The 22558-nt window shown below is 40.1% G+C and overlaps 1 long non-coding RNA gene and 1 pseudogene across 1 annotated transcript in view; one reads left to right on the forward strand and one right to left on the reverse strand.

The window, feature by feature from the left end:
- LOC140529300 (uncharacterized) overlaps positions 1-22558 on the forward strand; it is a 107167-nt gene that overhangs the window by 50319 nt on the left and 34290 nt on the right. The window contains exons 3-4 of the long non-coding RNA XR_011975490.1: positions 7542-7663; positions 17702-17852. This is a non-coding gene — a long non-coding RNA (uncharacterized lncRNA). The remainder of the gene's footprint in view (positions 1-7541; positions 7664-17701; positions 17853-22558) is intronic.
- LOC140524136 (actin-related protein 2/3 complex subunit 1A pseudogene) lies at positions 12167-13256 on the reverse strand (annotated as a pseudogene).

Genomic DNA, 22558 nt, shown 5'->3' on the forward strand with positions numbered 1-22558 from the left:
GCCGACTTCAGAATGACTCATTGTTCTGGGCCTAACAGGTGCAGGTTTTCGGCATTAAGGATCTGATCCCATTACCGCTGGAGCTGCATGGATCACTGATCTCGAAAGGGGCCTGCATGCACATCAGTGTGGGATCGGTCCTTCAGTAACAACGTCTGCTTCTCTGAATGGCCCTTTGGAGCCATGTGGGGCATTGAACAGGCGTCCTTCCATTCTGTATGACTCATTGTTGAAGCTTCTCAGTCCTTCTCCTTCTGCTAATTAGACTCACTAAATACTGTCCAGGCAGGCAAGGAGATGGTCAGACTAAGTCAGAGGAGTAAGCTCTTCATCCTTAAGAAAAGAGTATCATTTTCTGACCAGTGGGAGATGAAAGAGATGGAGGTGGGATCTCTGCCTGGGTCTATAATGTCGTGATTTCTTTTCCCTGGAGAAGAAAAATCCATTGGTCATCTCAGTGTGCCACGGGGTGACCAAATCCACCCTTTGGTGTTCAAAAGTGGGGGCATTTTACCGAATCAAATGGTTTGATAAATTGCCTGTTAAGATTGATGAGGCAATTCATCTGGTTTTGTTCTCATGCATGCATCTAATTGGGCCATCTCACTGACATTTATGGCTTAGAAAAATGCTTTTCAAATATCTCATTTGGTCCTTGCTGCAGCTCTATAAGGCAGTTCCTAGGACCACAAGACCGTAGATTTAGAGCTGGAAGAGACCTTAGAGGTCATTTAGTCCAATTCCCTGATTTTACAGTTGGGTTAAGCCCAGATAGGGTAAGTTGATTTGCCCAAACTCATACTGGGAGGGAGAGACAGAATAAGGATTTGAACACAGTTCTTTGATTCCTCTAGTGTGGGTATTATCTTTATTTTACAGATCAAGAAATTGAGGTCTGGAGAGGTGAAGTGATTTGTCCAAGGTCGCACAGCTGCTCAGAGTTAGAGCTAGGATTGCATCTGGTCTTCTGATTCTAAGTCCTGGGGCATTTTCGCTATACCATTGCTGTTTGACCTTCTTTTTTTTGTCATTTGTCTTGTTTCTTTAAATCAGAAGGGGCTTCTGCTTTTGTTTTTTGATCTGGAAGGAGTTTCATTTATTAGTCTGTCTCATTTCTTGAAGCCAAAATTTAGAGATAAGACTACTGATTATTCAGGGCTTGGCTTGGCTTTAGTGTGCAGATAGGGAATGATGATCAGGGGTTTTCACTCACTGGCAGACCCACTGAGGGATGGCTGGCTGCTAAAATCACAGTGCTGTGGCCAGTGAGTACAAGGGATGCCAGGATATTGAGAGCTAAAAAGGCCAGTGAAATTCAGGGGATGCCAGGATATTGAGAGCTATTAGGGCCAGAGAAATGCTGGGGATTTTGCTGGTCAGGATTCACAACAGTCCCCTGCCATACCTGCTGGAAGTCGCTCTTAGTGAAGTCGCTGGGTGTGAGAGTAGAAAGCTGATTTACTGGGACTTAGTTTTTAGGGAATTGGCCTCTCCCACCTCCCATATCTATGTGAGCTTGTTCTGCTGGTAGCAAATCCGATTCTGGTTAGACCCTTTCAGGAGGACAAGCTTTCCTTATGGCAGCTGATTTATCGGAGTCTCTTTTGTGGGTTGAGAATCAAAAAGCAGATTTATGTCAATCAGAACCTAGAAAGGGAGGGGACTTTCTCTGAGGCTTCATCAGCATTTGGCCCTTGGGAAAGACACAGAAGGTGTCTCAATAGGGCCACTGTTTCTTGGAGCCAATTGGCTTGTTTGACACCAGGTGTTAAACTACCATCTGGATTGAAAGCTGTGGTTATGCTCTCACTCTCATGTACCGTGCCCACTTGGAGAACTTTTGACTGACTGCAGATGGTGATATCATGTAGAAATAACTTGTATCTTCACAGTCACAAATTCAATGGATTCCTTAGGTTTCAACTATCCATGTTGGCTATCTCTATAGAGTAGATTTCAAAGCAATTACCAAATCTCCATGTGGTAGATGTAGATGCAACCCATGGTTGCCAGTACTGTAAGTATGATTTATATTCAGCACGGAGTTCAAATCCTACCTGTGACCTTTACTATTTGTATGACACTGAGCAAGTCACTCAACCTCCTTAGAACTCAGTTTCCTCATCTGCAAAACAAGAAGTTGGATTTTATGGCTTTTGAGGTTCCTTTAAGCCAGAGGCCAAACTTACTTCTCCTACTGCCCCCCTTTTTAAAAAAGAATTACTCAGTGCCCCTCTGGGAATCTATTTTCTTTAACCCTGTAATGAGTTTTTTTGAAATTTGTATCATTTCAAAAAAATATAAAATATTATTTTAAAAAAATGATGCATTTTAAATTTAATAATTTATTGTAAATTTGTTGGGTTTTTCCTCCATTGAAATTTTTATGATACAATATTACATCATGTAACTGTATAGTATCATATTGTAAATAAGTTATTACATGCACATATTCCTGCCAATGCATGCTGGACTTCCCGATGATGTACACTCACCTGCCAGCACTTACTTGTTAAGACCTGTTGGCAGACTTGATCACTGATCAGTTATAACTTGCATTTTGTGTATTTATTTGGAAAATAATGTAATCACTACTATTTTAACTCTGTTATACAACAGATGAAACATGCATGAATGATTTTTCAGAATTTTCTTATCTTTTCTTTCTTTAAACTTCTACCACCCCCTTATTTTTATTCAATGCCCTCCAAATTGCACTGGAGGCTACTATTGCCACCCTGGATTGGTCCAATGCCCCCCGGGGGGGTATCTCCAACTTTGGGAGTCTCTGCTTAAGCTCTAGATCTTAGAAGGAAGGAAGAAAACAAGCATATTGCAAACTATTATATTGCAAACATTACAAATATTAGTTTATTTGGTCCTCAGAAAATTATGTGAGGTAGGTGCTGTTATTATACACTTTTCACTGTTGAAAAAACTGATGAAGACAGAGATAAAGTCCAGGAATATATAGCTAATATATGACTGTAGAGAGATTTAAATTCAGGTCTTCCTGACTTCAGGTTCAGTGCTTTAATCACTATGCCACTTAGCTGTCTCATTGGACCTATAATCCTTGTCCTATATAAAACCCTAGTTCATGCTCACTTATCAGTACCTTTTAAAAACAATTTTCACAAGTACATTAATGCATCATTGGCTGAACAGATAGATCCTTTAAAGTATATACTATAAACAGTTAAGTCACTTTTAAAAAAAAAGCATAATTCTATGGTGTTTAGATGTTTTCCTCATTGAGTGAAACAATTCAAGCTATCAATCCAATTCTTCCTTATTCCATTCTCCTGACTTTTGGGAATCCTCTTACATTTTTAACCCTTAGATTCTCCTGATGATCCTTCTTTATATTTTCCTGTATCATCAGCAAGAGAATATTAAAGGAGAAGAAGGAAGATTAGTGAGGAAAGAACTGAAAAAAATTCAAGGATCATAGATCTAGCTAGTATTTAAAGGGATGTCTGAGACCATTTAGGCTAACTCCTTTATTTTGCATGTGAGGAAACAGATCCAGAAAGGCTCTGTCTGACTTGCCCAGGATCATGTCATATGATAAGTATCAGGAGTGACGTTTGGATCTAGATCCACGGACTCCAGAAACAATGTTCTTCCCACTATATCATACTGTAGGATTCATCCAGTCAGTCAATAAGCATTTATTAAGTGCCTCCTGCATGCTAAGCTCTGAGGATACGAAGAAATGCAAAAGACAGTCTCTGATCCCAGGATCTCACAATCAAATGTATTCAAATAGAAGGAAAAGGAAAGGATAGTTGGCAAGTCAAGACAAATAAGAGGCTTGCCATGTCTCAATAAGGTGCTTAACAGGTGTGGTGTACACACTTGGGAACAGTTACACCAAGGCTTAGAATATCAGTCATCATGGTGAATGGAAGAGTTTTTCAGTACATTGTCTTAAAGTGTACATGCACTTTGTATTTGTATTTCTACCATAGCCAAGTAACTAGTATCTCCTTTCTGACTATAGGCTTCTCTCCATCCTAAAAGAGAAGGGGAAGGAACTCATATGACTTTCCACACTCCAGGTGATCAGGGACAATGATGTGTTCTTTTTAAAGAAATGCAAGCAAAGCTTCAATGGGGTGAAAGGATCTGAAATGACAGAGGGAAAAACTGACCCTTGTCAGGGGTTTGGAGAGTGAAGTTCTGTCAAGCAGAGGAGAAAAGGAAGGAAAAGGTCAACTGTATACTTTGAACTAAAAAAATACATTTAAGAATCTCCCTGAAGAAGAGGGAGTAGGTGCTCTGAGGAGAGAGCAGTTGTTTTATGTCAAAGAAATGGTACAATGAGTAGAGCAACAGAAATGACCAGGTGAGAAGTCATCCAGTAAGGATCAGAAGAAGAAGAGAAGAGTGGGGATGGTTGGTAACTCTCTGCTTAGGGTCATCAAGTCAGTCTGCTTGATGAAAACATTACAGAGTTCTGTTGTCTTCCTGGGGCATGTAGCTCAAACATTATAGAGAACCTTGCAAGACTTACCAAGATGGATGACTGCCACCCACTTCTGGTGATTCTTGTCAGTACAGATGATGCTTATAGAAGGAACCTACAAAGTCTTGCCAAAGATTATGGAATTGTGTTTTCTTCACTGCTGCCCATTGAAGGCAAAAGAGAAAAAATAGAAAAATTGATTTTGGGAAGTAAACAGCTGGCTAAGGAGGTGGTATCTGAGAATGAGATTTAGAATCCTGGACCATGCTTAAATATAGTGATGACAGACTCCTGGTCAGGTGTGGATGCCTCTAAAATATTTTTGGTAATAATATATTTCTCTAGTGTCTTACAAATATAATAAAAAAGGACTTTAAACTAAACTGGAAAAAGAGAGGGAGAAAATTGCTTGTGTACATCAAGCAAGCTAGGTACCATAGAGAAGTGTTACAATAGAGAATGAAGAACACTTGAGATATTGGGAAGTACCTATGAAACAAAAATCTATAAACAGAATGAAAGAATTAGCACTACAACTGATGGCCTCAAAAGCTTCTATACATTAACTACCCAATGATTAGGCAACAAACAAGAGGAACTAAAATTCCTAATACAAGATAGTGAATTTAACCTCATAGCTGTCACTGAGACATAGTGGAATGCAACCCAAGACTGGCATATGATGATGGATAGGAGTATACCTTATTCAAAAGAAACAGAAAAGATAGAAAAGATGGGATGAGCATTATATACTGAGGTATACTTAAGTAAGGAAATTTAGGAATCAGAAGGAAAAGCCTAGTGGAAAACATTTGGGTGAAGATCAATGGAGGGAAAAACAGAAGTGATTTTTACCATTGGAATATACTACAGACCACCTGGCTAGAAAGAGGAAACAGATAAGGAGTCCAAAAAAGAGAACACAGTCCTGGCACAGAAGTCTGATGTATTAGTGATGGGAGACATCAGTTTTCCAAAAATCTGCCAGACCTCTCTCTTAGCCAAAAAGTAGAGAAGATAATAACTTCTTGACTTTACTTAATGATATTTTTGCCAAGAAAAGGTGGAGAAATTTGACTCTGAATCTGTTTCTCCCTAAAAGGGAGGATCTGGTTGCTGGGATATAACTGAAGTAAACATTGTGGGGATGTGAAGAAGTGACCACTAACCCCTAGAGTTTGTAATGGAGAAGGCAATGAAGGCTTAGACATGGTCTGATATGCAACTTAGGCTTTGGGAAAGCATCTTTCAAAGGATTCTGATCCAGAATGGTATGGACTAAAATTGTACTGGTACAGTCAGGTTAGGAGGAATGGGAAACTCTCAAGAAAGAAATTCTGAAGAGAAAAGGGGAAATTATTCAGATGAAAAATGGGAATTGTCATAAAGAATTAATGCAATAAGCATAGAAATTTATGAACCAACTTAGATTTTTAAAAATGTATGTACTGAAGATTAAAACACAGGATAGAAGAGAGGGAGGGAAGGAAACAAACATTCATTTTGTAGTTGTCATTCAGTCATTTTAGTCATCTCTGACTTTGTGACCCCATTTGGGGTTTTCTTGGTAAAGATACTGGAGTCATTTGCCATTTCCTTCTCTAGATCAAACACAGATGAGGAAACTGAGGCAAACAGGGTGGATTAAGTGACTTGCACTGGGTCACATAGATAATAAGTGTCTGACACCAGACTTGAATTCAGGTCTTTCTGACTTCAGTCCCTGTGCTCTATCCACTGCACAACCTAGCTGTCCAAACATTCCTTAAGTCCTTACTATGTGGCAGGCACTGCGCTGAGCACTTTACAATATTATCTTATTTGATAACCCTGAGAGGTAGGTGCTGTTATTATTCCCATGTTATAGCTGAAGAAACTGAGGCAAGCAGAGGTTAATTAACTTGCTCAGAGTCACACAGCAAATAAGTGTCTGAGATGGATTTACACTCAGGTCTTCCTGACTCCAGCCCCAGCACTTTTATCCACGATATATCCTAGCTCAATATCGGTTCAATATTCAGTCTTCTAAAAATCGTAAGTTATGCTAGAACTCAATATTAATTGAGGCTGGGGAGGGAAGCTGAGGACAATACAAAATTATACTGGGAGAAATACAATGTTAACAAAGGTTAAGACTGCTGGTTGAGGTGGATGCAATGGTGTGTTGATACTATAAATGGAAGATCAGAATGGCACCTAACTGACAAGGTTGTTATGAGGATTAAATAAGCTAATATTTGTATAGTGCTCAGCATAGTGCCTAGCACGTAGTAGGCACTTCATAAATGCTTATTCCTTTTTCCCTTCCCCCATTTCATCAGCTTTCTTTGTACCTCACTCAGTTTCCTTTCAGCCATGACAGGAAACAAAAACCCATTCACAGAAGACTCCTGATAGAATAGCAATTAAATCATACTGTCAAAATGATATAGTTTTTCTTAAAGTTACAATAGCAGCAGTGATGACAGCTGAGGGAAAGGCTATTGAAGTTTGTGGTGCATTTGTAAAAATGTGGGAATAAGGTAAGGATGTTTAGAGATACCATGGCATTTGGAAAGAATACTGACTTTGGAATTAGGGGACCTGAGGTCAGATATCTTGATTCTGTCAATACAACCTATGGGACTCTAGGCAAGTCAGTTATCTTTTATGCACCTCAGTTTCCCCTACTGTCAAAGGAAGAGGATTGGAGTAACTAGATGGTCTCATAGCTTCATTCTGGCTTCAAATATTTGATCCTAGTTCTCTAGCATTGACATGAAAATCTCTTAGATACATGTGAGGTATCCAGAATTATCCCATTCAAAACTGATGGTGATATAAAATGAGTCCCTCCTTTAAAAAATGTTTAACTCATTTGTGCATAATTATCCTAGTCCTTGACATGATAACTGGCTTTACTTTGATATCCCTCAGTCTCCATATTTGTTTCATTTCCTCTTCCAGATCCACATATTTATTTTCTTTGTGCATATTTTTTTGGATGTATCTGTTTGGTGGAGGAACAATATTAGTGAACCTTTGTGGATTTTATTACGCTTACATTATTATTACCATTTTTATCACACAGATTGACCTGGATTCCTTGAAAGAAAGGAAGCCAAAAATCTCCTCTGGAGGAGGCCCAGCTAAGAAGAGATGGAGAGAAGGTGAATAGAGGTGTAGAGCAGAAGGAATCAGAATAGAGTTCTGGTAAGTGGATGAGTAAATTGGTGGAGGGTGTTTTTTGGTAGGTGGAGAGGTACAGGTGTGGGGAGAGGTCGTGGTGGTGATGCCCATCCTGGAGAAGAAGAAATGAAGTGTTTTTAAAAAATGGATGAAGCAAAGATGATTGAAAATGGAAAATAAGTCCTGCGAGAAAAACTAGGGAATTAGGATTGTTTTGCCTGCAGAGAAGACTTTTAGTTGTTCAGTTACGTATGACTTATTGTGGCCCCTGTTATAGTTTTCTTGGCAAAGAGACAGGAGCAATTTGCTATTTCCCTCTCCAGCTCAGTTTGCAGAGGAGAAAACTGAGGCAAACAGGGTTAAATGACTTGCCCAGGGTCACATAACTAGTAAATGTCTGAGGCTGGATTTGAATTTTGGTCTGTCCTCTGTACTAGCTACCTAGAGAAGACTAAGAGGGTAGTTTGGTCACAGTCATTATACCACAATTAGATTTGGTCTGTGAATTAAAGAAAAACTTTTTTGGGTGATTTTATTTGTTATCATGTATTTTCTAGCTTCCCCCAGTACTTTATTATTGCACAGAGGTAACCTTGGATTCTCAAAATCTATGCTAAATTGAGTTCAAACTCTTATAGATCTTATTAAACTGGAAACACTTTGAGTGTTGTTCCAGAAATAGACTCTATATGTGCTACCCAAAGACAAGCCTTGCTAAGTTTGGCCAAGCTCATCATCCAAAATTTGACTATCAAGAAGTAAGTTTTTATTTGTTTTGTTTTGGTCCCAGCAAATTTATATGTATATAAATTATATAACCTTAGACATGGAGCACCTAGGCAGTGGAATGGTTAGTGTGCTGGCCTGGAGTCAGGAAGTCTTGAGTTCAAAGTTGACCCCAAGGTTGCTTACTAGCTGTGTAACCCTGGGCAAGTTACTGAACCCTGTTTGTCTCATTTTCCTCATCTGTCAAATGAGCTGGAGAAGGAATGGCAAACCACTTCAGTATCTTTGCCAAGAAAACCCCAAATAGAGTCATGAAGAGTTGGACACAATTGAAATCACTAAACAATAACAACATAACATTAGAAATGTCTTTTTATTTCTCTGTGCCTCAGTTTCCTTATTAGTAAAATGAGGTAATAGTCTCTGAGTTCCTTTTCAACTTTGAAATTGAATGGATTATTATTATTATTATAAACTATTATAGGAGTCTACTGTAGTCTCTAATTATCTACATTATACAGTTTGGAATTTTATCCTGCATACCTTACATATTTATTAGGTCAAAAATACTTTGTGAACTGTAAAATTCTATATGGATATGACATATTAATTATATTACAGAGGTGACATGTCAGCCATAGTGGATAGAGGTCTAGCTTCTGATCCAGGAAGACCTGGGTTCATGTCCCCCTCTAACATATAGTCACTCTATGACTGTGGGGCAAGTCACTCAACCTCTCAGTACTTCAGGCAACTCTAAGACAATTATAAATTTTAGAGAACGTATACCCCTACATTAGGAAAGTTTCTTTATTCTAGAGCTCCCTATTCCAATGAAGTCACAGGTCTAATCCCAATCCCTATTATACCAGTATATAGCACTGATTTATGTAATCACAAATATGGGTATATATACTTTGTCAATGCTTCTAGGATCCATAATTTCATCAGTTTCCTCCACTGATCCAGGCTGTAACCCCTAGAAAATGAGGAAGGATCCTAGGTTTGTAGGTAGATGGGACCTCAGAGGCCCTTAGAAACCTTTAGAAGACCTTAGAGGACCAACCTCTTTGCAAATAAGAATTCTGAAAACTTAGCTAATATAAGTCTCTCTCTCTCTCTCTCTCTCTCTCTCTCTCTCTCTCTCTCTCTCTGTCTCTCTCTCTCTCTTTCTGTCTCTGTCTCTCTGTCTCTCTCTCTGTCTCTGTCTCTGTCTCTCTGTCTCTCTCTCTGTCTCTGTCTCTGTCTCTCTGTCTCTCTCTGTCTCTATCTCTGTCTCTGTCTCTCTGTCTCTGTCTCTGTCTCTCTCTCCCTTCTTCACTCAGTAGAAAAGTGCCCTTCTATCCACCTCAGGGTAGTTGAGAGGAGGGGCTCCCAGGCCCTCATTCAAATTGCTGCTGCCTCCCAGTTCACCAGTAAGGAGGAGAGAAAATAAAGGTCAAGAAAAATCACTCTAAAGTATCTGGTGGATGCTGTAACTGCCACTTCTAGTAAAGCAGAGATTTATGCTGCTTCTTTGGGGTGTGAGTGGGGAGAGTTCTCACAAGCATCATAAAACTTTCTATTTGCAAACGTGTTCAATTCACTTATGAATAAAAGAGGTCTGGATCCATTAAAAAACAAAGCCATCTTCTCAAATGAATTCATATAACTGAAGGTTCTGGATCAGGAGGGTCCTGGTTGGAAACTATCCCCTCAATCCATGTTCCCTTGAGGAGCATTCCTGTCCTGGTTAGCACCAGGTATGGGAGGGATATTTTCTTTTACCATCCATCCCCTTCACATAGCTAGATAATATCTACTGTAAAAGATGACATTACCAAAGAGGGTAGAGTAAGAGACTCTCTAAAATAAGGGGATTGGCCTCAGAGTGCTTAATAAAACATTTAAAATCTATTTTGGAATGAGGAGGAGAAAAGACCTTGGCTGTATTCAGTGATCAGCAAAATGTCTCCCAATTACTTTTCAAATATTTTGGGATGAGTGGAACCCAAAATGCATTTTACTAAGTACTCTTCTCTTTCAACTTAAACCCCCACCCCCATTTATTTCAAGAGACATTCGATCTGTCAGTCTCAGATTCCGTTACACTTGCCTCATCAGAATCAGGTTTTCTAAGAGCTACCTGATAGGGAGGAACCCCCTAGAGCCTTTATTCTTAAACCAGGAGGTCACATTTTGGTTGTTTTTTTTTTTTTTTTGCCAGCACTTATTGCAACTCGAACCAAGAGCATCTCAAGTTCAGTTTCAAAGTTAGAGCCCACAACCTTGAAGGGGGTCTAAACCTGGCAAAATCTAGCTGTCCTCTCCTTCGTGTTCACTTGCTCAGAAATAGTATTTGTGATACAGTTACTACCCCAGAGGCAGGTAAAACTAAAGAAAATTATCTTATGGCCCCAAACAAAGTTGCTTCTACTGGTGAGCTCTAAGAGCCTTACTCAGCATAATGGGAATGAATGAAAGCAAATAATGATCAGTCCCAAAGTCACCATCGTGCTGGTTCTGTGTTGTACACTATGGAAAAATACTTCTTATTTTAGAGCATAGAATAGGATCATAGATTCAGAGCTGGAGGGGACACTTCAAAAGTCATCCAGTCCCACCCACCCACTTTACAGATGAGGAAAACGAGGCCCAGAGAGGTTAGGGGATTTGCCCAATACGAACAGGCAAAAGAAGGTTTTGAACTCAGGTCACTTGACTCCAGGTCTACTGTTCATTTCATTGTACTGAGCAGGTGTGTGTCCACTCTGAATGAAGCTGACAACAGAGTGCCCTGATATTCTTTGGGGTTTTCCTGTATATGAACCTGTAGCCCCATTTTCCCCCAATAGCCTGAAAGCAGATCTGAATGTGTCACATTTCAGTGTCAAGTAGAAAATGATTGTATAGGTCCTGACATTACCTAGTTCCTGGCTTTAACAAGTAAGTACATTAGTTGAATCATGTCAAAATGGCTCACCTTCCCTTACTGTGATCTGACCCCCTTGCTTTTAACTCTTTCAGGACTCCACCTCCCCCATTCCTTCTCATCTTCTGTTCCAAACCAACCACAGTGTCCTAGCATGGTCCCTCAAGCAAACATTCTATGTCTGATATTTTTTCTGTAAGAATCTGGTCACCCTAAATCTGTAGTCCAATGGAATGACAGCAGGTTAATATCCTTGCAGAGTACAATCATTCTACAATCACCCAAGGTGCAGTGAGTGCTCAAAAGACATGACCTCCAGGTTCACCTTAGCCTATTTTTCCCCAGCTCTGCTACGAACATGCTATGTGACATGAAACATATTTTTTTAAAAATGTTTTTATTTATGTAATTAAATATTTCCCAATTACATGTAAAATTTTTTAAATGATTTTTTTCATTTTGAGTTCCAAATTCTCTTCTTTCCTCCTGTCCCTCCCTCCTTCTTGAGAAGGCAAGCAATTTGATATTGATTATATGTGCGAAGTCATATAAAATGTATTTGGAATGTATTTCTTTTTTTCTGTATTTAAAAAATATTTTAGCAGACAATTTACGTAAAATCTCCCTTTAGTTTAGTGTGCCACTTCCCCACAATAAACTATTAAGAGGAGCTTTGGTCAAGAATAGACTGAAATAGCCACTCAGAAAGACATCATTGCTGATTTTTTTTTAAAAAACCAGTACATTGGTTGATTATGTTCAAAGAAACAAAACCAAAACATCTGCAAGGGATATTTTCTCAGTTTCGACTTATGTTAATGTTTTTCTATCTTCATGCAAGTGCTGCATTCTGTCAAGTGTCTGTCATGCTAGAGAATGGAAATACAGCTTCACATAATTCATAGTCCCTGGATTGAAGACTCCAAAGTTTTGAAATCCCAAATTGTCCTTGCTCCATCTATGCCAGTGGTGCAAAATTTGTAGGGGCCTCAGTCCACTTCATAAATAGACACTTGGGTGACACTGTTTTAGTGTAGTGTGTTTAGAGCAGTGTGGTGATCCTTGGTCATGGCTCTCTTGTACATGTTGCGGAAGTGTTCCATGGCAGAGACATTGTGCCCGGATGCTCTGTTTTGAAATGTCTAATTTGGAGACAGAGTTCAAGGAGACATGATCATCATAGTTCAACAGCATTGGGCAGCAGTCATGGCCAGCAGCCACCACGCTATTCTCAGAGACACCCAAAAGTGGAAGAAACTTCGTTTTCATCTGTGAAACCATCATGTTTTTGGAGACATCAGCAACTCATTCAGTACTATCATGGCTCTCTATCAACTGAGACAGTTCCTACTGACTGAGAAACTAATGCCTTGGAACCAACCATCACTTCTGGTACCACCAAACTTTGACATCAATTGACCAAAAGGCATCTTGCTTGGTACCTCATGGAGTACTGGCTGACTTTTCATCAACTTCTTTAATGTTGGCAGAAAAAAACTCTGCATTTGAAGTCACAAGATCCAGCAAAACATTCTTGGGGTGCCGGTCCAAACCAAGGACAGTAGAACAAATTGGTTTTTTTAGGTGCTTGCTCCCCCACCAGTCATTTTCAGACTCAAAGTAGTACACATATATCGGTGCAGCTCTGCTACCCATGGCAAATTTATTTTTCTGGGGAAACCATTTCACAATGATTAATCCTCAGGATCCCAGGGTTGATTTTCAGATGCCATCTTTCTGACTCCTGACATAGGCATTACATTCTGCATCACAAGTTACAATTCGATGGCTCCTGGGAGCCCAGTCAATACCTCTGATGTGTCCATTGTGTTCCTTCAGTTCATAGTCTTTCACCCATTAGCTCCCATTCTTCTGGTAAATATGAACTTCATGATTATTAGAGCTAAGGGCAATCTGAGTGTGGTCTCTGTTCCAAGCATGACAGGTGATTGACTCTAGTAAAATTTAATGTAAGGACATTATTCTTAGTGTTTTCAAAAGGGAAAAAGCTGGGATGGGGAAGTTGTGGACAGGCCCCAGAGTGGAGGATTCATGGACTCTGGTCACTTGCTGTGAATAATTGGAATGTATTTCTTAATCTCTCAGTCTCTCAATCTAATCAAGCCTCCAATTAGTCAGTAAGCACTTACCATGTGCCAATGTGCTGCTAAAATGATTTTCCTTATTTACAGGTTTGACCATGTCATTCTCATAGCCAATACATCCCAGTTACTTTTGATTCCATATAGACTCAAAGATAGACTTTTAAGGCTTCCAGAGTCCTTCAGAACCTAGTTCCAATCTACCTTTCAAGCTTTATTATATTGAAGAAGCATGATATAAGGGAGAGAGTCCTGGATTTAGAGGAAGGAACAGTTAGATGGCACAGTGGACAGATCATTGAGCCTAGAGTGAGGAACATGTGTGTTCAAATATGGCCCCCAACACCTACTAGCTCAGTTTCCTCATTTGTAAAATGAGCTACAGAAGGAAATGGCAAACCATTTCGGTGTCTTTGCCAAGAAGACCCTAAATGGGGTCACAAAGAGTTGGACACAACTGGAACAACAGAACATCAACAATAGAGAGAGGAAGGAAACAAATACCTGTTAATTGCTTGCTATGTACCAGGCACTGTGGATACAGACACAAGCAAAAAGAAAGAGGACTTTCTCTCAAATAACTTGCAATCTAATGGAGGAGTAGGAAAAGCCAGGGAGGGGAGGTATGGAGAGAAGGGAATAAAGGTACATGAAAGGGGGTATAGCTTTGAAGTCTAGAAGCTATGAATAGGACCAAGAGGGGACTGAAGAACAGCTGGGGGCCCCACACATGGAGGCTACAAAAGGAACTTATCAACTGCAGAATAGAACCAGCCTTAGAGGGATGTTCCTAGTTGAAAAGGTCACCGTGGTAATTGGATGTTTCAGTATGAGGAGGTCCCAAGTGCTCAGAGAAATTCCAAGATAAGACAGTATGGTTTTTAAGTCTAGGAGTCACGAGTGGGGATTGAGCAGAGTCTGAGGTTTTGGGTTCAGATTCTCCTCTGCTATTTGTTAGGCCATTTGCATAACTTTGAGCAAGTCAAGTGACCTCATTGAGCCTCTGTTTCCTCATCTGTAAAATGACAGGGTTGACCTCAATGACCTAATGACCTCTAAGATCCCTTTCAGCTCCGAATCCATGATTCTTTTGCTCCTCTTTCTGCACACAACAGTCTAACCAAACTGGCCTTGCTACTGTTCCTCAAGCACAACACTCCATCTCCCAGCTTTGTGACTTTGCCTTGAGAGTCCCCATGCCTAGAGCACATCTCCTCTTCCCGTTTGCCTTGTGGAGTCCCTCACATTCAGCTCAAGTTACACCTTCTAGATGAAGCCTTTCCTGACCTCTTCTCATTCTGCTTCCAACTTCTAGGGTCCTTTCTAAACTGCTTTATATTATTCTAAAGGTAACTTGGGACTCAAGACAAAGCATTTACATTTGCAAGATTCTCCTCACTGGTGGAGAGAATGACTCCTCATGCTCCCTGACTGTGTGAGAGGCAGAATTAGAGAGATCTTGGGAGAGCAGGGCTTCCAGCCTCCAGAGTGGACATACTCAATTCCAGGCTCTTTTGGGGTCCCCGAAGGGAGAAAAAAAAACTGTGAAGAAACTGACATGTAGAGGAGCTAGTGCCTAGAGCCATGTCTCTATTTCTGGCTTGCCTTGAGAGATTTTGGGGAACTTCCCCTTACTTGATGTTGGAGACTCTTGGTTGAGCTGAATTATCTTTCTCCCAGTTGGAGATTTCATTCCTTCTGTGTTTTGCTTGCTATATTCTAATCTGTGGGACAGCTAGGTGGTGCAGTGGATAGAGCACCAGTGCAGGAATCAGGAGGACCTGAGTTCAAATTTCACCTCAGACTTGACACTCACTAGCTGTATGACCTTGGGCAAGTCACTTAACCCCAGTTGCCTCATTCTGGGTCATCTCCAGTCCTCCTGATGAATATCTGGTCACTGGATTCAGATGCTCTGGAGGAAAGGTGAGGCTGGTGACCTGCACAGCCCTCCCTCCTCAGAACAAAGTCAAGTGCAAGTCATGTCATTATTTCTCTGATGGCATGGTCTTCTTGGGCAATGAAGGATGAACACATTAACACTAATATTCTAATCTGTATAACTTCTCAGCTGGCTGTTTATTATTGTTTTCGATAAATGGGATATTTCATCATTCACTCTGTGTGTTGACCTTTGTAGCACTGGTATTTAATTAGAAAAGAGTCAAGCTTTTGGATATAGTTTGGGATACTCCTTTTCTATTAAGAGATAAAGATCAGGAAAAGTGAATTGAACCTAAAAATTATTTTCCCTAGACTAGCAATATTTGGAGGGCAGATTAACAGATCCCTTCTCTGAATAAAGCAGAGGGGGCCAGCCTTGTACCTCTTATCTTTTACTCTTCTCCTGGAAGAAATCAAAGTCTCCCTTGGAGAAGGGTGGTCAAAGTTCCAGAGGTATCCATTCGTATTTTCCTGTGAGCTGAAGTTTGACAAAGCCACATGGATACATGTGACCTACATGGGCAACACATATACCTGACATACATGTGTATGTGCTTATATATGTAAATAAGCTCCATGAGAACAGGAACTGCTCCATTTTGTTTCTGTCCCCAGGGCCTACCGCAAAGTGAAGGTAACAAAGTAAATGCTTGATAAATGATCCTTACACTGATTGATCAACCTTTCTTACAACAATTCAGTTCAAGAAGTATTTTTCTAGGACTTGCTGACTTTAATACTTCAGGTACAGAGAAAAATTGAAAGAGAAATAACATGCAATCTAGCAGCCTTTAAGGTGCTTACTGACTAGTAGGGACGATAAGAAAATTATGCAATTAGCTAAAATACAGAACTGAATGTGATAAGTGTCTGGGATACATACTAAGTTTACATCTGAATGGGAAAATCTGGGAAGGCTTCTTTGAAGAGGTAGCATTGGAGCTTCAGGGATGGATCAGATTTCAACAAGTTGAGCTCGAGGTGGGGAATGGGGAATGGGGAACCATGTAAACAAAAAACACGTGGTCCGGAAGTCCTGGGGCATATCCTTGGTCATAGTATCATAATCCTTATTCTGATGTACCAAGCAATAGGATGGAACCAAATTGTGTAGGTCCGTAAATGTCAGGTTAAGGACATCAATTCAGCAGACAGCAGGAAGTTATTGAGGCTTCCAGAGCAGAGGAGTGACACGACCAGAGAGTTGTACATTAGGAAGATGAATATGGTCATGGATCTTAGAATCAGCTATGGTAGGAAGAGACTGTAGATGGGAAGTCCAGTTAGGAGACCACTATAGTATAGAAGAGAGATAATGGAGGTTTGTACTAGTGTGGTGGAAGTAGTATTGGAGAGTTAAAGGTGAGAGATATAAAAGAGGAGAGATTATCTGGACTTGTTACCTAACTGGATGTATATGTGTGTGTGTACATATATGTAGTCTGTATGTATGCGCAATGAAGAGGGTGGAGTCAAAGTTAACACCAAGATTCTGAGCCTGGGTGTCTGGGATGCTAGAAGTGTCATTCATAGGAATCAAGAAATCAGTAAAGGAGGAATAAATTTTGAGAGGTAAACATTGAGTACAGTTTGGGACTTACTGAGTTTCAGGTGTTGGCAGGTTATCTAGGTAGAGCTTAGAGGATAATAGATTTAGAGATGTCAGGGACTTTAGGAGACGTATTCCAATTCCTTGCTTTTTACAGATGAGGAAATTGAGGTCATGAGAACTTGAGTGACTTGCCCAAAGTCACATGGGTAGTATTAGTCAGATAAAGCAGGTCCATGGACTCCAGGGGCAGTTAGGTGGTACAGAGGATAGAGCGCCAAGCCTGGAGTCGAGAAGACCTGAGTTCAAATCTGGCCTAAGACACTTACTAGCTGTGCAACCCTGGGCAAGTCACTTGGCCTCTGTTTGCCTCAGTTTCTTCATCTGTAAAATTGAATTGGAGAAGGAAATGAGAAACCACTCTAGGATCTTTGCCAAGAAAACCCCAAATGGGGTTAAAATCAGATATGACTGAAAATGGCTAAACAACCATGGACTCCAAATCCCTTGGTTTTTTTCTAGTGTACCACACTGCCTCCCAAATATCTACTAGGCAGTTGGATCTGGAGTTCCAAAGGCCAGATGGGGCTTAAGAAAGACATGAGGGTTGAAGCCAGGGAAGTAGATAAAATATCTAAGGAAAGAGGGCTATAGAGGGGTGATAATGCCTAGAGGAGTGCCCACATACATATAGCCACATATACAGCCAGCATTGAAATGAATTGTTAATGTAGGCCTAACTTGATATCAGCTCTGAAGGGATATGAATCAAGGGAATGATCTAGGTCCTTGAATAGCTAGGTCTCACACTGTTTGGGTCTTTGATTCAGGTCAAGTGGAGAGCCGCTGGACACACTGCTGAGAGACAGATCTTTTCACTTGGAAACTGTGATTTATCCATCCTTATTGTAAGAAGATGGCTGTCCTTGTTCCAAAAGGCTGTCCTCTGTGTGAGGAACGATTGTGTGATCAATGCCAATGGTGAGCTGAAAACTTGTTTCTTCTTTCCCTCTTTAACTGAAAGGTTTATTCAAGTTATTTGTAAATTTAACAATAACTAAGATTCCAAGGCACATTACCCAGAAAGCCTTGATTTCCTTGCGTATTCTGTGCCCCCTTATCAATACTCTTCAGAGCTTGGGGCTGAAGCAGCATAATGGAAGCAGGGAGACATTGTCTGCATCTCAACAAGAACCCTGGCATTTGGTAACAAAGCTACCAGGTTGTCTCTTTCCCCCTCCCCGCACTCCTCCATCCCCAGACAAAGCCCTTGATAACTGTGTGGGCTCTGAGACCTGAGAAGCAGTGGGGAACAGAGAATTTTGGATATTTCTTGTGCAGATCGCCACAGTCTAGGTGTGATTTATGTCCCTCAGAGAATCCCTCACAGTCCAGCGTATAACTACCCCCAAACAAATCCCCCAATGGACTGAAAAGTTCCAATGGAAGCAGATCTTTCTTTTTTCTTTTGGTTTTGAATCAAATGGCATCCCAAAGGCAAATTGCCTCTTTTATTGATTGGCTACCTTGAAATTGTCTTTGTGTTCTGTTGCGGTTTTACCTGAGAAAATCCTGCTCACATGCTCAGGCCACACAACCCATTGGTGCAAATGGGTAATCCATTAATGGTAGACCTAGCCAGCTTGCCAATGACGATGAATTGCTGCAATTATCTTATAGTTTCAGGCTTCAGTAACTCCCCAAACTTTGCCGTATACTCTCTGGTGTCATATGCTCTTCTTCCCACTGGAATTTGGGTTTGCCCCTTGGACCCTGACCTCTGAAAGGGGAGTTTTTTGCCTAGGTTATCTTGCCTAGAACCAGGATGCCATACCACTTCCTGCCCATTTCAAAGCCAAATCATACTCCTGCTCTCTCTCCACTTTCCCTTAAATGTTGTCTTTTCCCATTAGAATGTAAGTTCCTAGAAGTCAGGGACTGTCACACTTGCTTTTGTTTTTATACACAGTGCTTAGCACAGTGCTTGGCATATAGCTTTCATTTCATTAAGAAGAGTTCATAAATGTTCTTCTTCCCTCCTTCCTTTCCCCATTCCTTCCTTATTTCCTTTCCTTTTCTTTCCTTCTTTCTTTCTTTCTTTCTTTCTTTCTTTCTTTTCTTTCTTTCTTTTCTTTCTTTCTTTCTTTCTCTTTCTTTCCTTCTTTCTTTCCTTCTTTCTTTCCTTCTTTCTTTCTTTCTCTTCTTTCTTTCTTTCTTTCTTTCTTTCTTTCTTTCTTTCTTTCTTTCTTTCTTTCTTTCTTTCTTTCTTCCTTCCTTCCTCCCTCCCTCCCTCCCTCCCTCCCTCCCTCCCTCCCTTCCTTCCTTCCTTCCTTCCTTCCTTCCTTCCTTCCTTCCTTCCTTCCTTCCTTCCTTTCTCTCTCTCTCTCTCTCTCTCTCTCTCTCTCTCTCTCTCTCTCTCTCTCTCTCTGTCTTATGAAGTCCCACCAATATCTACAATGTCATTACTGAAAATAATACAGAGTATCATACACATGAAAAACTCAGAAAACTTCCTATATTCTCATCGCCAGAGGTAGAAATTTCCAGGAAACTTTCCAGGTCAGGGCTTACTCAGCAGCAACCATCTGTCTCTCCAGTTTGGGAGTGGGAGAATTTAGTTAGCTGTAGGGGCAGTGTTGGACAATGGGTAAAGTGCTCACCTTAGAGTCAGGAAGAACCAAGATTGAATCTTGGCACAGTCATTTACTAGTTCTTTGAATCTGGGAAAGTCAATACCTCTCTGATCCTCAGTTTCTTCTTAGTAAGAAAGCATCTACCTTACAGTGTTGTTGTGAGGACCAAATGAAATAAGGTATGTAAAGTTCTTTGTGAACATTCAAATGCTTTATAAAGATTAGCTAGTATTATTGGCCAACAAGTTGGAGGGTCTTCTCTGTGTAATATATTCCAGGTCTTGTAGAAGGAAAGAAGAAGGAAACATGGCATAGTCCCTATTCATTAGGGCCCTATAGTCAAGAGGAAGAGGATAGCATCTACAAACCTGAGACTATATAGCTGATCAACATGGCAACAAAGGCCAAAGGATAGAGTTCAGATTTAATAAACACAAATGCTACATTAATTCTGAGTATTTGAGAGATGACTTGATAGAGTGGTTAGAGATCTTACCTCACTCAGGAAGAGCTGGGTTCACGTCCTGCTCCTGACAAATCCTGGGTACATGAACCTGGATAGGTTGCCTCTCAGTGCTCTGGGCAATTCTCTAAAACCATAAATTGCTTAAGCACATGCAGATCTAGGTTGTTTAAAGAAATTTCTTTATTGGGACTTCCCAATATCAATGAAATAAAATCGCCAGTCTAGCAAAAACCACAAGGAAAACAAAATGGTATGTAGAATGAAGGCGGGGATAGAGAAGTGGTGAAGTTCTTGAAGGAAGCCTCTTAGATGGGGTAAGCTTTGAACATGAAGATGGTCACCTTGGACAAAACACTTTTCCTCTCTGTGCCTTACTTTCCTTATCTGTAAAATTAAGGAGTAGCGCTAGGTGGTCTTTTGGTTTCTTCCAACTTTATGTCCTATGCTCTTATGATTAGTTTCTCCTATGTTTTACTGCTCCCCACCCTTGGCCACAATAGCCCTACTTATAGTTCTTGCTGCCTCAGAGCACTGTTCCTTTACTCACTTATTACCTTGTACAAGGGAACAAGAAAAGGACCCCTAAAATTTGGTGAATTGGATTTGGCATAGTGAATGAAAATCATGCCCATTTTGGTTCTTCTACTCCTTGTCAACTCAAAACATATCCTCATCAGGTAGGCTGAAAAGTTACTATATTGTTGTCCCCATGGAATTTAAGCTGTTGCTAGGTAGAAAGAGGACAAGGAGACTGAAGGAGGAAGGAAAACAATACTTTTCCCATTTATTTATCTGCTAGTTAAAGCAGCGACTTCTGATGTGAAGCCTCAGGATATAGGACAAAGTCTAAAAACACAGCTAAAAATGCATTTGACATTTTAATACATCTGTCATTTCAGGCAGATCACAACCTCTCCACCCCTTCTCATTCTCTGCAATTCTTGTCCATGCCTTGCCATAAATCCTCCATAAAGGACTCATTCACTGTGATAAAAGTTTTCCTTTAGGTTTTCTGCTATTTCTGGGGTATATTGATGTATCACTTGGCCTGCCTGATGCATCACTTGTTTCTTATTCTTACTACATGACCCCCCCTTTTCTATGCATAACTTATCTTCCATAATGTCCTTTATGCCTGTTCCTAAATGTAAATCATTGCTAGTAACATGCTGTATATGGATCATAGTCTAATTATGTCTAGAGCCATAACTAGCTTAGGGCCACCAGGGCTTTTCCCCACAGTGGGAAACTTAAGAGGGAAAATTATTTTGAACAGATATATTCTTTTAGTAGAATGGGAAGAGGTGAGAGGAAGTCAGATGCTGACTGAAGAACAAGGAAGAGAAAGTTTGGATCATGAGTGTCTGTTGGGACAGCATGTTGTATCCTGTTCACTCTTTCCTTCCTTTTACTCCAAGAAATCCCCAATTTATACTACTTCATTCTGTTCCCAGGACTTCCTTTTCTGTCATTCCTTACCTAATGGACCAGCTATTAACTTCCACTTTCTCTGTAAGCAATAACACTTCTCATAAGGGAAGATGAGTAATAATTCTAGTCCTATCTATTTGTCCTCCATTCTGCATGCAAAGGAACCTTCCTAGTTTCCCTGTTAAGGTAGAAAAAGAATGGACCCAGATCCTTTGAATTGAACTGGATGATCTCTCATATTTTTTTTAACTCTGAGATTCCATTTAGCCAGTTCTCTGTGCCATTGAATTGAATATGTTACAATTACATGGCATGGTAAAAATAATATTAGATTATACAAGGCAGCTAGGTGAAAGTAAATAGATATTGGGAATTAGAGTCAGGAAGATCAGAGTTAAAATCTGCCTTAGCTACTTACTAGCTGCGTGATCCTGGGCAAGTCACTTAACCTCTGTTTGCCTCAGTTTCCCCAACTTTAAAATGGGGATTATAATGGCATCTACTTTTCAGGGTTGTTGTGAGGATCAAATGAGTTAGTATATGTAAAATGTTTTGCAAACCTTAAAGCAATATATTTGCTTGTTTTTGTTATGATTATGGTTATTAATATTAGTAGTAGTTGCAGTAGTCAGATTTTTTAAGAGTCAGAGTACTTGAGATTTGAATCCTTTACTGTCTGCATGACTTTGCACAAGTCACTTTTCATTTCTGGGCTTGTGTCTCTTCATTTATAAAAGGAGGTCATTGAATTTTATGACCTATAAGGTACCTTCCAGCTCCAAATTTAAGCTCCTTTGATCCTATACAATGAATTTCAAAGTTGATTCAAGGGAGAACTTCACTTTGCTTATCTCAGGTACAGAAGTTGCCAGTTATAATTCTATCTATATGTTGCATGTATCTTTCCATGGCCTTTTGGGTTACTTATAATTTTTATGCTCCTGAGATTGTGGTGTTCTACAGTTTATAGCACTGTGAGGAGAATATAGATATTAAATAGTGGTTTTTGCAATAATGAGAAATTTCGGGTAACCGAAAGGACTGGGAAGTTTTCTAAAAGTGATCCAATCTTATCTTCTTCTCTTCCTCCATGCTGGACACTCTCCATCTGTCCAAGATTTGGTGGATAAACTATGTTTGCAATTGCATGTCATAGT

The sequence above is a fragment of the Notamacropus eugenii genome, chromosome 2 (assembly GCF_028372415.1).
Source record: "Notamacropus eugenii isolate mMacEug1 chromosome 2, mMacEug1.pri_v2, whole genome shotgun sequence".
Taxonomy (NCBI): Eukaryota; Metazoa; Chordata; class Mammalia; order Diprotodontia; family Macropodidae; genus Notamacropus; species Notamacropus eugenii.